This window comes from Phalacrocorax aristotelis, chromosome 1 (assembly GCF_949628215.1).
Source record: "Phalacrocorax aristotelis chromosome 1, bGulAri2.1, whole genome shotgun sequence".
Lineage (NCBI taxonomy): Eukaryota > Metazoa > Chordata > Aves > Suliformes > Phalacrocoracidae > Phalacrocorax > Phalacrocorax aristotelis.
In genome coordinates this window covers 179923048-179936920 of record NC_134276.1, presented here as the reverse complement: position 1 = coordinate 179936920, position 13873 = coordinate 179923048, and positions in this window count along the sequence as shown.

The following is a 13873-nucleotide window of genomic DNA, read 5'->3' as shown; positions in this document are numbered from 1 at the left end:
TCTCTCTCTCTGGCTGTCTCTGACACTTTATTGGTATAATTATAGCTCATCTCCCCATGTTCCCTTAGCAACAGATGAGGAGGTGGCTGGCTGCCTGTCCACACCACTGCCTAGCTCGGAGGACGTGGCGAGCCGTGCTGCTCTGCCTGCTGCCTTGTGGTGGGATGCTGCTGGGAGGAGAGCTCCTGTGGGAAGACCCAGAGCCATAAGTACTCGGAAATGCTGTTTTGAAGTACCAGATGGTACTCAGGCAGGTTTTTCAGATGATACACTGAAATTCTCTTGGTGATTTCGAGTTTTATAAGAAACATGCAGGCAGTGTTACCAGGTCTTGCACACTTTATCATATTACTATGTTCCTGATCAGAATGAGTTGTTTTTAAAATCTGCCACTGTTAGCACAAAGAACTGCTTAGGTTAGCTGGAGAAGGGCCAGCAGTTTCCTACACCTCCTCCCAACAGAAGGCAGAAGCTGGGCTCGCTTGTTGGGCCACCTCTGCTACCAATATGACAATCCCATTTCCAGCTCCTCAAACACCTCCTCCCTGGCAGGTGTGGTCTAGGGCTGGAACTCCTTGCTTCTGCAGCATCCCTGTCTGGCAAGGCTCCTGGCAGAGGGCTGCCTCGACCCAGCAGCAAATCTGGGCCCCAAAGATCACACAGACGGAGGTGTCTCTCTGCCTTTGTAATATAATCAAATACAGTTTTCTACATCTCGTCATGCAGGAGTGGATTGGAAACCTCAATGGCAGAGTCCATCTGCATTTCTATAAGTCCCATTTGGAGTGTGCTTCCCCAAAAGTCCTGGCAGAGCATGACCTGGATTGGTGTTTTATGCTCTTTGCTACTGATAGCAAGGAAAATTGCAAAGTAAAAAACAAGCTGATTCAATGCCATCTATGCTGTTCAAGCAAAAGGGAGACAGGAAAATGTTAGCAGAGCGGGCAGATACCAGACATGTTATCATCTTCCCAGGCCTCTCATCTGTATGTCCTTCTCTATCTGTTCTCTTCTTTGGGAGCAAAAGTTTGGTCACCGCACCTGCCCTGTCATTGCCACATCCACTGAGATGATTGGGTCAGAAAGAAAGCTGTTGTGCTCAGGAACAGAAAGCATTTGTGAAACATAATGCCCCATAGTCTTATACCTTGTGCTGGCCATAGGTGATATCTGTCTGTGGCTGAGTCCTGCTCAGGACAGGAGAGGAAGGGCCATTTGAGGCTCATACACATCTCTGTTAGGCTGGTCTGTGCAGCCAGTATGGCCAAGGTCCATATTGCCTGCAGCCCCCCATGACAGATGAGGGGAGAGGAGCAGGAGCTCTGTCCTGCAGGTCCCACCATCCCCCACCACCCTCGATGCTCCTGGCACATGGGGTGTCAGGAAATTCCTAGCTGGCTGGCTACAGCCAAAACCTGGTTCCTCTGCACCTCCACCAGACTGGGCTGAGGCTTGACCACTCTCCAGCTGGTATCCCCTTGACTAAAGCTCCTGTATTTACTATGTCTCTGCTTGCAGAACAAAGCTTCTTGTTCAGCAAGGAGGCATACTCAAAATAAAGGCCCAGATGTTCTCAACAAACCATAGTTCAAGGGAAACCCTTTGTCAGTCTCATTCTGTTAAGTTTAACAAGATAAAGTCATTTGTATTGGAAAGAGCCTTGTCAAATCAAATCAAACCTATTCTGCTCTAAACAGTCCTGTATGGAAATGAATCATCCCAATTTAAGCTGGAACAATCATATATGCTGCCTGAGACACATTTCATGTTTTCCCCTCATATTTTAAAGCACCCATACAGCCAAAGCAAGCTGCAGTCATCTGCTGTGTAATTCCATGCAAACTGTGCTTAGGCTTAAGACCTGCACGTGCAAGGGCTTATTAGAGATGCAAGAGTTTGAGACATCACAGAATCACAGAATGGTAGGGATTGGAAGGGACTTCTGGAGATCATCTTGTCCAACCGTCCTGCTTGAGCAGGGACACCAGAGCAGGGGGCACAAGGATGCATCCAGGTGGGTTTTGAACATCTCCAGGGAAGGTGACTCCACAGCCTCCCTGGGCAGCCTGTGCCACTGCTCTGTCACCCCCACAGTAAAGAATTTTTTTCTCATATTGAGGTGGAACTTCCTGTGTTCCAACTTGTGCCCATTGCCCTTGTCCTGTCATTGGGCATCACTGAAAAGACTCCAGTCTCATCCTCTTGACACCTACCCCAGATATTTCTAAGCATTGATAAGATCCCCCCTCAGTCTTCTCCAGGCTGAACAAACCAAGGTCTCTCAGCCTTTCAAGAACACTTGCAGAGCTGAAGGCAGAAGACCAGGCTTCCAATAGGCAGGTCTCCAAGTAAGAGAGTTACGTCAAAAAGATGCTTTGTCTTCTTCAGAAATGCCTGAATGGTTCCTGGTTTTGCAGGACTGAGCACCAGTCCTGCTTTCCCATAGCACGACAGCCTATGCCCAGAATAAGACAGTCTCTTGTTCTTGAAGAGCTAACATAGTTATGTGACTGTGGGAGGCTTTCCAAACTTTTTACATGGGGAAAGTGACCTTAATAGAAAATATCATTATTTTATGATGCAGGGTGTATTTCAGTGCTACTCCATCCCCATCTCTTTTCTGAGTTTGCTCGATGTTACTATTTCCAGGTAAAGCCCATGTGCAAGCGTAAGGAGGGAGTAGCCTTCACCTGCAGACCTGGGTGGAAAGGAAAGAGAAAGTTCAGCCAACCCTTTTGTTTCTGTTTTACTCACTGGGGAGAAATTCAGAAGACTTAAATTCAGCTTATCTTGGCAAGTATCAACAAACAAGCTCCAAGCATAGGCCCTGAAAATAGGACAGGACAGGGCTCAGAGGTGGCCAACCCCAGAGAAGCATAAAGTGCTTTCTTTGCAGGGAGGCAAGACGCACACAAGGAAGATTATTCTGTTTGACTACTTGCTCCATTTCCTGGATGGTTTGGAAACAAATTTCTCCTGACTCTAGAGGCTTCTGAGCCCCTGACTGAGAGTCCACCAGAGTCAGACTGGGGGCAAATACAGACCCAAAATAGACCAGCTCCGGCAGTCCATTGACCGTGAACAGAAAACACCAGCTGTTGACAGTTCAAAAACTGTTAAAAAAATGTGTACTGCCTGGTGCCACTTGGCTCCTTCCCTCTGCCATGAGTGACAGCTGTAGAGAAATCTTTGGAGAGACAGAGCATGCCTTTCCCATTTCCAAAAAGAGAACCTACCTTGGCTGACCCGAGCTGAGGGCTGCACTGATTTACATGCCAAATGCTCCATCCGGATTACTTGTTTGGTCTCAGACAGAGCATAAAAAGATACAGGATTAGTTATGGTAAGCTGTGGATCCAAGTCACTTCTTTCTACTTCAGCTCTTCCAAGAGACACATTGAGGGCTTCCATTCATCCTCCTGTCTTTTCACCACCAGCTCCTCTAGACTCAACACCAGTCAATGTCACTAGTGATGATCAACTGGATCCCATACAGTCACACCCAGTGACACAAACACCAAGGAGCTTGCTGCCTTTTGCACAACCTCGCTGTTCCCCAGGGAACCTCAGAGACCCAATGAGAGGTACCATGGGGTTTCACTGGCCAGCTGCACTGCCAGAGGGGCCAGTTCGCAGTGCTTATACTTGGAAGTGAGTGGAAACAAAGTTATCTCCTAGAGAGATGGGCTATCTGCCCCCTTGATGCTAAGCAGCCTCATATTTGACTCTGACAAGGGCTCCAGGGTGCTAAAAGACAGTCCTCATCCCTTTCTAGTCTGTGTCAGCATTTGCACAAACTCTTTCCCTACATTGTCGGAGATGAAATGTTTCCTGTTCAGCCATAATTCTTCCCTGAGTTGAATTCATGAGGATTCTTCAGTGTGAGGAAAGTTCCCACCCTCAGATCTTCTGAGAGACAGGGGCCATAGATTTAGGAAATATTTGAAAATGTCTTTTCAATTGCTCCAGGTAATAACAGAATCTACTTCAGGGACTTAAATTGGGAGTGGTGTAAAATCCTATTGGAGCCCCAACCCTAAAGTGAGTTAAATAGGTAAATTGTAGCAAAATGTAGATATTTATGTGCCTGCAAAATTGTGTCCAGCTTTTCAGAATAACACTGATCTTTTTCAGACTCCTCAAATGCAGCACAATGTTGCAAACTTCGGTCCTCCAATTTTAAACTCATACTGGCTCAAGAAGTGGCTGACTGCTCAGGCTGGAGGATATTAGGAAAAGGATCATCCTGGACAAGCTTTTTTTTAAACTCTTTTCTAAGCATCCACAAACAATCAGTCCTGGATATAACCTCTGGATTTGATGGACTTTTTTCTTTTCCACTGTTATCTTCTTACATATGTTTAGCCAAAGTCACTGACCTGGCTTATGCTGAATAAACTGTCTCAATGAGATTTTATGCAGCATCAGACAGACCTAATTTGACTAAATAAAGCACATGCTGCCCATAGTTATCTATGTCAGCAGCGCCTGAAGCCACAGCTATTCTTAATATGGTAACTACTGAAGTACCCTGGCCTATCTTGTATTATAGGTCCAAATTACAGGCCACAGAAGGAGGCAGAAGAAAACCTGAAAGTGTGACATTCTTCAGTGTGAGGAGTCCTTAATAAACCTGGAGGTCTTTAATTTAGTCCCTTCCTGCAAACTACGTCCCATCACAGAGTAAGTGGATCTGACGTAGTCCCCTTTGACCTCTGCCAATACATGTACTTACTTATGCATTCTGCAGGCAACAAAAGAAATACATGCTGTTTCCTAGCCTTCATCTGTGCGTGCCAATGTCTGTATACCTTGTAAAATCCAATTCCATTATGTGTGGGGTCCCAGCCTACTCCTGCATGTTATAGAAAGTCAGTCTTCCAGACTGCCTTCTCCTCTTCCTTGTTCTCTGATTGGGTGAAGCAGTATCAGGAAAGCAGGAGTCGTCAGGATTATCTTTTAAAACTGTTTTCAAATGTCTCCTTGTTACTATGATTGGACCTGGGGCAATGCTAGATATGCCTCAAAAGTCTGCTTGAAATGAAAATGTGTATTGCGTGTATCACAGGTCGTGACCGCGAATGGCTGGCATTCACATGAAAAGGCCAGCTCTCTGGGCTCTCAAGTCTCTGAGATAGATAAAAAATGACTGGTTATATTAGTCAGTATAAAGTAAAAGCTCTACTTTCTACCTTTGTGCATTGTTTATAGCAGAGGGTCTATGTATTAACACTAAGGATATTAGATTTGTTGTAGTTCTTCTCAGCATCTTCTTTGCTTCCCTGTGTACTGGCTGCCCCTACCTCGAGAGCACTGGTTCATACAGTGCATACTTAGGCAAAGGAAAACAAAGGTAGGCTCATTTTTCCTTGGCCGACTGTTGCTTTCTTTTGTTTAGATAGTCTCATTTCAAAGATGGGCCGGAATTGTACTTCTGTCAAAAAAGGTAATGGTAGCCATATAGAAAAACTAAACCTCACGATTACATGGATATTCTTAAAATTAGGGAGGAAGTGTCACCTTGCTAAATTTCACAGTTTCCTACAAGGCGTGGGACCAATTTAAAAAAGTCATCATGATCTTTTTTCTTCCCTTCTGAAATAAGCACAGGTCCCTATTTTAACCTCCCTTTCAGAAACAGCCAGACTGATCTCAGTGGAGCTTACAAAACAAGTGGCTGTGTAGGTTGAGACACTGAACCCATATGGAAAATTTCAGCTAAAACCTCAGGTAAGGTTCATAAACTAGTAAAGGCACATGATCAAATGCTAGAGTAATGATTTTTCAAGGGCAGGAACTGGTGAAATAGTTACGATTTCAAAATGTAAATGGCCGGACAATGTTGGCATAAGGGTCATCGGTGGAGGGCAGATACCATGGCCAACTTCGATAACTTTGCCTTTTGTGAGTCGAGGACTCCTTTTTTCCTGAAATGATGGCATGATTAATATTCTGCTGGTGGACAGAATCTCTCTACAATCAAGCCTAAATAATCTGCAGAGGTGTGCACTGCACATAGCAATTTGTGTTGGTTTATTAACAACACTTCTGTGTATACTTCCATGCGTTATACCTGCTTACTAGCAATGGTATTCTGTAATTAGCCTTCCTGGGAATCTTAATTCCAGGAGCAAAGTCATTAATTTCAGATCATCCTTCTTCCAGTGTAAGTATACATGTGCACACACACATATTCGAATATGCTGTTCAGCTGCCAGAGCTGCATGTTTGAGTCCATACACACAACACTTGACAACTGTTTTGAGAGCATTGCTAATAAAGGGTACAATAACCATTAAGTTCAGGAACAAGATCAACTAGTATTTCTGAGCTTCTCTTTAACTTCTCACCCTGTAATTCATCTAGTGTGTGTCTGTCTCGCTAAGGTTATACGGGATTTCTCATGGATGCCAGTGTATAAGCAGCTCTGTGTCCTGGTCAATATTAATTTCTTCAGAGCATCTATGGACTCCCCATCTACCTGGCAAGGGCTGATGCACTGTGGCTAATAGATTTCCCCCTACCAAATCAGTAGCTTTTAAATTCAGGCTGCATGTGATGAAAGTCATGCCACGTCCTGTCTTTGAGCTAAATTCCCTCTTCAGCCTACTTTCTCGGTCCATGCTTGTGAGAGATCAATTCCCCTGCTGTCTTCTGGCAGATTAGAACCCTGTGATTAATATGTAAATTATTTTTGTTCTTTTTATTAGCTTTATGTGAATTATGTTTAACCTATTGGCGTTCTCCATATTTCCAAACATGTCATACTCATCCATTTCAAGGATGTAGGGTATTTGCTGACAGAATAATCAAATCCATACCACTATGTAATAAGAGTAAGTGAAGGGAAGGATGTGATTATGTGACTGGGTTGAGCTACCATGGCTTCAGTCTCACAAAAATGTTCTCCTAGATTTGGCAGTGCAAATGCAAGGTTTTCCTTTGCATTTCCCAAGCAGCCCTTGGGAAGTAGCCCACTGTTGTCATTGCAGCTGTTTCATGGATGGTTTCAGTTGGTCTGTTTTTTGTGTTGGTTTTTTTTTTTTTTTGTAATCTCTTCCCCAACAGTCAAGGCAGCCTGGAGAGACAAACACAACAAGTCTGAATTTCTAGGGAAAAACGTAAGGTGGACACTGGCAACTTGTTTCTCCTCCACTGTGCCCCTCACCATGTCCCGTCTCCTGTTTTAGCTAATCCTCTCTCTGCCCAGATCATTAGCTAGCAGAAAGTGCTCAAGCAACACATGCTGTGTCTCTGTGATGAGTCCATGCTTGTGCTCCCTGCCCAGGAGCCACCCAGAATGCAGGAACAACCATCCTGCATCAGACCAAAGGGGCCCCTACCCCAGAGTGGGGATTTTCACAGCAGCAGATGCTGACAGAGAGAAATAACCTTATTCAGTATAGGTGTCCTCATCTGAGTTAGTCATCCAGGCTCCCTCCGGACAAAAAATTTCACCCATGCGAATGTTTGATTCACCTACCCTAAAGCAAATGCTTAAAATAGGGCTAATGAATTGCTCCCTAAAATGTGCCTATTTCTCTCAATGAAGCATGACGGGAGCTAGGGTGAGTAGGTCAGCTGTCCACATCTCAGTTATCGGTGTCTGAAGTCAGGCAACATAATTCCCACTCACACAATGTTTTAAGACAAAACCTTAGGTTTTGTCAGGGCTCAATCATGAGGGAGGAAATAAAGGAAGAAAAACCAGAGTATTATTTGAATAAAAAGAGTTAATGCGTGAAAAAAAATTGAATTAACATCTTCACTAATACTGTGCTGATTATTCTACTTAAACCCTCTGCAATCTCATGTCTGTCTTAAGTATTTAAGGTGTAGGTTTTGGAGGCATGGGCTGCATACTGCTGTGTTTATGCACTGACAGAGCCAACAGAGGTTCATTTTTATTGGTCTTCTTTTAGGGCTCATGGCATGTGTATATTTTATTCCAGCAAGCTACTCTACAGAGAGGGTTGTTATCCAATAAACAAACATAGACTGGAAGACATAAGGTTTTCCAATGATGTTTCTCTGCTGCAGCTATTTTTAGGCATTCTGGTCTATGCACAGAGAATATAAAATGGCCCATCTCTGTTTAAGACACTTGTCTTCATGATGAAAGGCAGGAGGGATAATTCAAGCCTGGTGCCTGGTTTCTATTAATTGAATTTAAAATAATGAGCTCAAATATTGTGTTTTCTACCAGCTCCCCCTGGAGCATCAATCCACATATGCATAGCTGTCTAGGTGTGGAAGTTTAAGAAATACATACAAAGAAAACTCACAGGAAAAAAAAAAGAAAAGAAAAAAAAAACCAAACCCAAAAAGAAGAATTGAAAACTTTCTTTTTAATCAAAATTAAATTTTTTTTAAACAAACTTTCATGAGATGATACATAGGATGGGATATTCAGGGCATTTTAGTTTTAGGAGGGGAATTCTCAATTCACCATCTCTATTACTGGCCTAAGTAGGAGAGGGAAAGATGCTGCTGCCACCAGTAAGTAGGAGGTGGTATAGGATTTACGTGGGAAAGCTTCTTCTAATCCTGGTTTTGCACTGAGGCAAGTCTTTTATGACAATGATGGCAAAAACTTTGAATGAAGGATAATTCTTGGTTGTTCCCTGTTAATCTCTTTTTCTCATATACATGAGAACAGGACAAACTAAAAACCACAGGTCACTGTGAAAGCCACTGCAACACTTAAAGCACTGTGCTATTGCAACTAGTATAAAAAACAGGAAGTTAATAAATTACTTTCATTGTATTAAAAATAATGTATTTTTTCAGCCCCTGTCAGTTATTTTTTTCTTAGAGTAATCTTGGAATATGAAAAGCATATTTCAGTTTCCCAGTTCTGGCAAAGATCTGGGAAATGAATAATTAAAATCAAAGAGATCAAGTCCGACTTGGAAGACATGGTCTGTCTGGCTTCCCTGCAGAAGTGCTTTGCAGCAGCCACCTCTGAGGTGTGTTTGACGCCCTGTGTAAGATATAGCAGCTTTGCTCTAATTCCACAAAGTAGACGTAGGGAAAAATACTTGGCTACAACGTGTTGCAGTCCAACCAATAAAAAGTCAGTCCTTGGAACGTGTTATAAGAAGACGGTCCTATGGCCGAAGATTTTTATTTTAACTTGCTCCAAGACAGCAAAGCCAAGTATTTTCTCTTACATGTAGTTTCCTGAATTAATGACCACCAGAGGCTTTTGAAGGAGCATGAGTCAGTGGTTTCACTTGAGGGCACCAGACACATTCAAAGCAGAAATGAAGGGAAACTGTCTTTTTAATATGCTTTGGGGATAAATACAAACTAAAAGGAAAATTCATGCTCATCCAGCCATCAGCTTCAAAATGAAATATAAACAAGAAATGTCAGCCTTTACACTCTTCAACTTTATTCTGAATCTTTAGTATGTACATCACCGTTGTGTCTATACAGGCACACACACATAAATAAGAAAATATATAAAATATGCACTTAATATATATATGTGTGCACACATGTGTGAAAATTGGGAGTCTCTGCAACCTGCATTGATGACTTTGGCATGCTAACTTATAAATAATTTTAACTGAGTCTACCAAGATTCCACCTAAAGCATTCATTGTGCTTCCTTTCTATCAGCATGAATGCATAAAGAAGCCTGGAAATCTAAATGAGTAAATGATCACTTGCCAGTAAATGACGACTCTCTTGTGATCTATGACAACTAGATGAAACTAATGTAAGACCAAAGAACCATAATTCAGATGGAAATAATGAAAAAAAAAGCTTCATGGAGACTGCAAACTGCTTAATCAGGGTGTTGCTCCTAAAATCTGTCTGCACTTTTATAAAATAATCCTATTAGCATAGCACATCTGGAATACATCTTCCAGGACTTTAAGCTAATGCAATCAGAGATAGAAACAGTATTTCATCCAGCTCAAATCTCTAAATCTGCTTGTCATATAGAAACGTATGGACGCCACATAGTATTTACGGTCTGTGCCACACTGGTAACAAGAGTTAATTATATCTTATTATTGCTGAGTGGTGAACCTTTCATTGTGACAAAATATTGAGCAATCTACTAAAAAGGAAATAATAGGTTATAGTAATCTTATCTACTGTAATGCTTTGCAGTGGCTATAAAGCTATCCACCTCCTAATCTATCTATGAGCCTGGTGATTACGTATCAATAGCAACTGAGTTGCAAAGTTCTTCCTGTGGATGAATAAAAACCTGTGGAGACAAGATGATCCACATCAGCCTATTTACTGTGGTCAGCCGGTGGGTTTTCAGGCACAGGGCTCACTGCAGCCAACACTGTAGTTACAAGGAGGGAAAAGGGAGAAAGAGGTATGCAGGAAGGTGTGCCACACAGACAGCTGTTTTTAAGCTCCAGTCAATATTGAATTGATACTATTTAGGCCTCCATTTGGCAAGGAATTAAGCATGTGCTTAACTTCAGGCAAATGAGTAATGTACTTCAGCCCAACCCACGATGTTAATGGAAAAGCCCATAAGCATTTCAGCATTCCCAGTCATCCTGGGAGAATTTCTTTATATTTTCTGTATTCTCTTTATATATACTTTCTTTATATATTCTTTGCTTCTTAAACTTAAGCAAGCAAGAAGAGTTTAGCAAAACCAGGACCTTTGTGGCTGGAGGACTTATGCACTAATTATTGTTAATTTGTTAGCCTGGTGAATTCTTTTATTGCCACTCAACACACACTTGAATTTACAGTCCTGTTCTAGCTTTTAGGAGAGTCTGGGTAGCCTTGTTCTTCCTTTCACTGTAATACACTCTCTTTTTCTATGTAAGTATATACAGAGTTTCATAAATTCTTCTCCTCTTTCCTCTTTCCTCTTTTCCTCTTTCTAAAGTTAGAAGAAACTTTTTTTATACTTCAAAATTTCAGATATGAAAGCCTGAGGGAAATTGCCCAGTGAAGATAAGTGTATTTCTGAACCCCGTGTTTCTGAAGATGTTTGTATTCTGCTCTGACAGTGGTTCCTGGGCATCAGTGTGAGTCACGCTTACGAGTCACTAATGATTTCCTAAATTAATCTGATACAAATAAATTCCTCATTATTGTTAGCCATGAGTATCTCTTTTCCACATGACTGGATTTGGATGGCAAAAAAATGTCCATTGTGAAGTCACCACCACAAAAATATCCATCTATGAGAATTACCATTTCTTTCTGTTCTTCTGATAATCACTCCTGTGTGATACAGAGCTCCTAGTCATGCCTCATTTTGGAAGAACAAGCCTCCAGTGAAACACAAGGGTCAGGATGGCTGATGGAAATACTTCTTTGTGATCTGTTTTTTGCTTTCCTGCATGGCCGTGGTTGCAGGCTGCTCTGAGAAGGGCCAGCTCAGGTGAATAAAAAAGCAGAGAGGAAAGCAGAAGATGAAGACCTGGTGACTAACCAGTGCTGGGGAAAACCCTCACCATGGCATTAGGACAGCACAGACGGCTTCTTCTCCTAGCACAAATGGTTGGGTGGTGAGCATATAAGTTGCTGGTGCTGGCTCCATGCGTGAAGCTTTCATATTTCTACAGCTTTGCAGTTCCACCTATCCTTCAGGAAAGATGTGCGTTGGTTGCCTTGGTAGTTTCCTAAACAAACCCAGTGTGTTCAGAAGAAATCCTCTTCCTGGAGCAGCCAGGTCTCACAGGCTCAGAACAGAGATTACAGCCCTGCCTTCCATGGGCAGCCCAGGAGTGCAAGCCAGGTCAAGGGCAGATAAACCACAGATACAGTCCAAGGAAGTTCAAAAAACACAGACAGGTAATAAACTGGTAAGTTTGCCACTATAATCAAATACCCTTGATTTACACAGAAAACACTTTTCCAGGGCACTAGTTGCCAGGGTACTCAGAAACTGGATCCACTGAAAGAAAAAGAAAACTCTAAATGTATAAAAAAAAATTCACTCTTATGAATGCATTTGGTAACATTTATTACAAGTGACTAAGCAAAGTATATACAATCTTTTTTGCAAATACCCAACATATTCTCTCCTGCATATAAAATTTCACTCCATATTTTTTCCAAAGGGTCTGGAAAAATCATAATATTTCTTTTGTTTGTTTTCTATGGCAAAAGAGTTTCTCTTTTCTCTCCTTCTTTCCATTGTAGGCAGAGTCTCACTCCCCAGAGGATGTAAAAGCAAAGATACCATCATGAATACGTTATAAATTCCACCTCAGGACATGTTCCACTTCTAGAAAAGGAGTTATAATGAGAAGTGTTTCTTCAAATAAAGTGTGTGTCACTTCATTTTAGAGGTCCTCAGAGTTTTAAACAGCTGTATGAACTGGGGAAGCGCTGAGGCATAAAGCATCCTAAACACCTCTTCTGTGCATGTTTGTGTGAGGGGGACCTGTGGGCGTTATCTGTGGGTGTGGATGGGTAAACAGTCACCAGAAAACAGCAGGTCCAAGAGCGGAAACATGTGGGCTGAGGAAGGTGTGAAGGCCCTGGACACTGAATCTGTGAGAACTGAGAAACTAAGGACACCTAGAGCTGCCTGACAGTGTCCAAGGCCACCTCACGCTGGCTGCATGGCTCAGGCCACCTCCACGAAGGCGGCAGCTGATACATGCAGGCAAAGACCTCATATACACCTGATGTGAGTAGGCAGCCCTGGAGGGGTTGCTCTAACACCCTCTCAGAAGCTGTGGCACGTCAGGATGATCCCCCACTCCTCAGTAAAGTGCTGGGGCTGTTGTCTTCCCGCTCGTGTTCCAGCCATGTAACTGCATATGGGGGTGTCATCCAGGGGGGTGGGGGTGGGGGGGCACAGGGGAGTAAAAATTGAGCATGCTGCCTGAATAGGTGCCTGCTATTAATAGTAATAGCTTGGATTCCACTAATGATAACAGTTTCACTGGTAAAAGGTATTCCACAACCATTTGTTGGCACCTGTCTCCCCTGATGCAATCCCTTGGAGGGACAACAAAAGGGCAGTGCATACAGCACCCCAATGGGTCCTTCACCATGTCCTGATAAACTCCTCCACCAGGGTATGCATCCCTCCCTTGATAGCAAGAAGGAGTCCAGGAAGTCCAAGGTCACATATAAAATTGTTGGCAGAGCTAAGAACAAAAGCAGTTCAGAGGAGCTTTAGTAATACAGCTCTTTCTCCTGCTGAAGACTGAGGCGTGGGTAGTGAGGAGAACATAGCTTTAAGATAAGCAAAGCCTGTCTTTTATTTTGGCACCAGATTTATACGTTGACATGAGGCTTTCACAGACAGAGATCCAATGCTGAATTCAAGCAAAAGTATGGGCACTAACTGGCTCTTAACGATATCCCACCATGTACAGGCAAACTATGAGAGAGAGCCCCACCTCCAGGGGACTTACAGAATATGTACACAAGACAGAGCTATGCTGGCAGGGAGACGGAGACCATAGCAGGCAGGGAAGGATTTTCGCAAGATCACAAACAGGGCAGATCCTTTGCAGGGCAAGTGTGCTGACCCCAACTCCAGGGCCATACCTAGTTAAATGTACTTCCCTGTCTCTGCAGCTTTATGACAAAAATAGGGTCACCAGCATTTCTTCTTCATTTCTACCTTATCTTCATCTTACTTTATTTTAAATTAAAAAAAAAAAGAGGAGGGATTTGATTACTGAAAAAAAATTTTCTTTTAAAATAGGCCTAGACACCCGAGGCTGGAGCTACCACTAGTTATGGACCATAACACAGCATTTCAGGCATGGAAATGGAAAATTGAAATCCTCAAAATTATTTGAGTAAGAGCTAAAAGTTATCCAGCTTTGTCTCCCTATCTTGGTGTGGGTCATATAAATTATAATTCCTGTTTCTTCAAGGGAGAATTATGATAGTGAAGAAAAGCATTCCT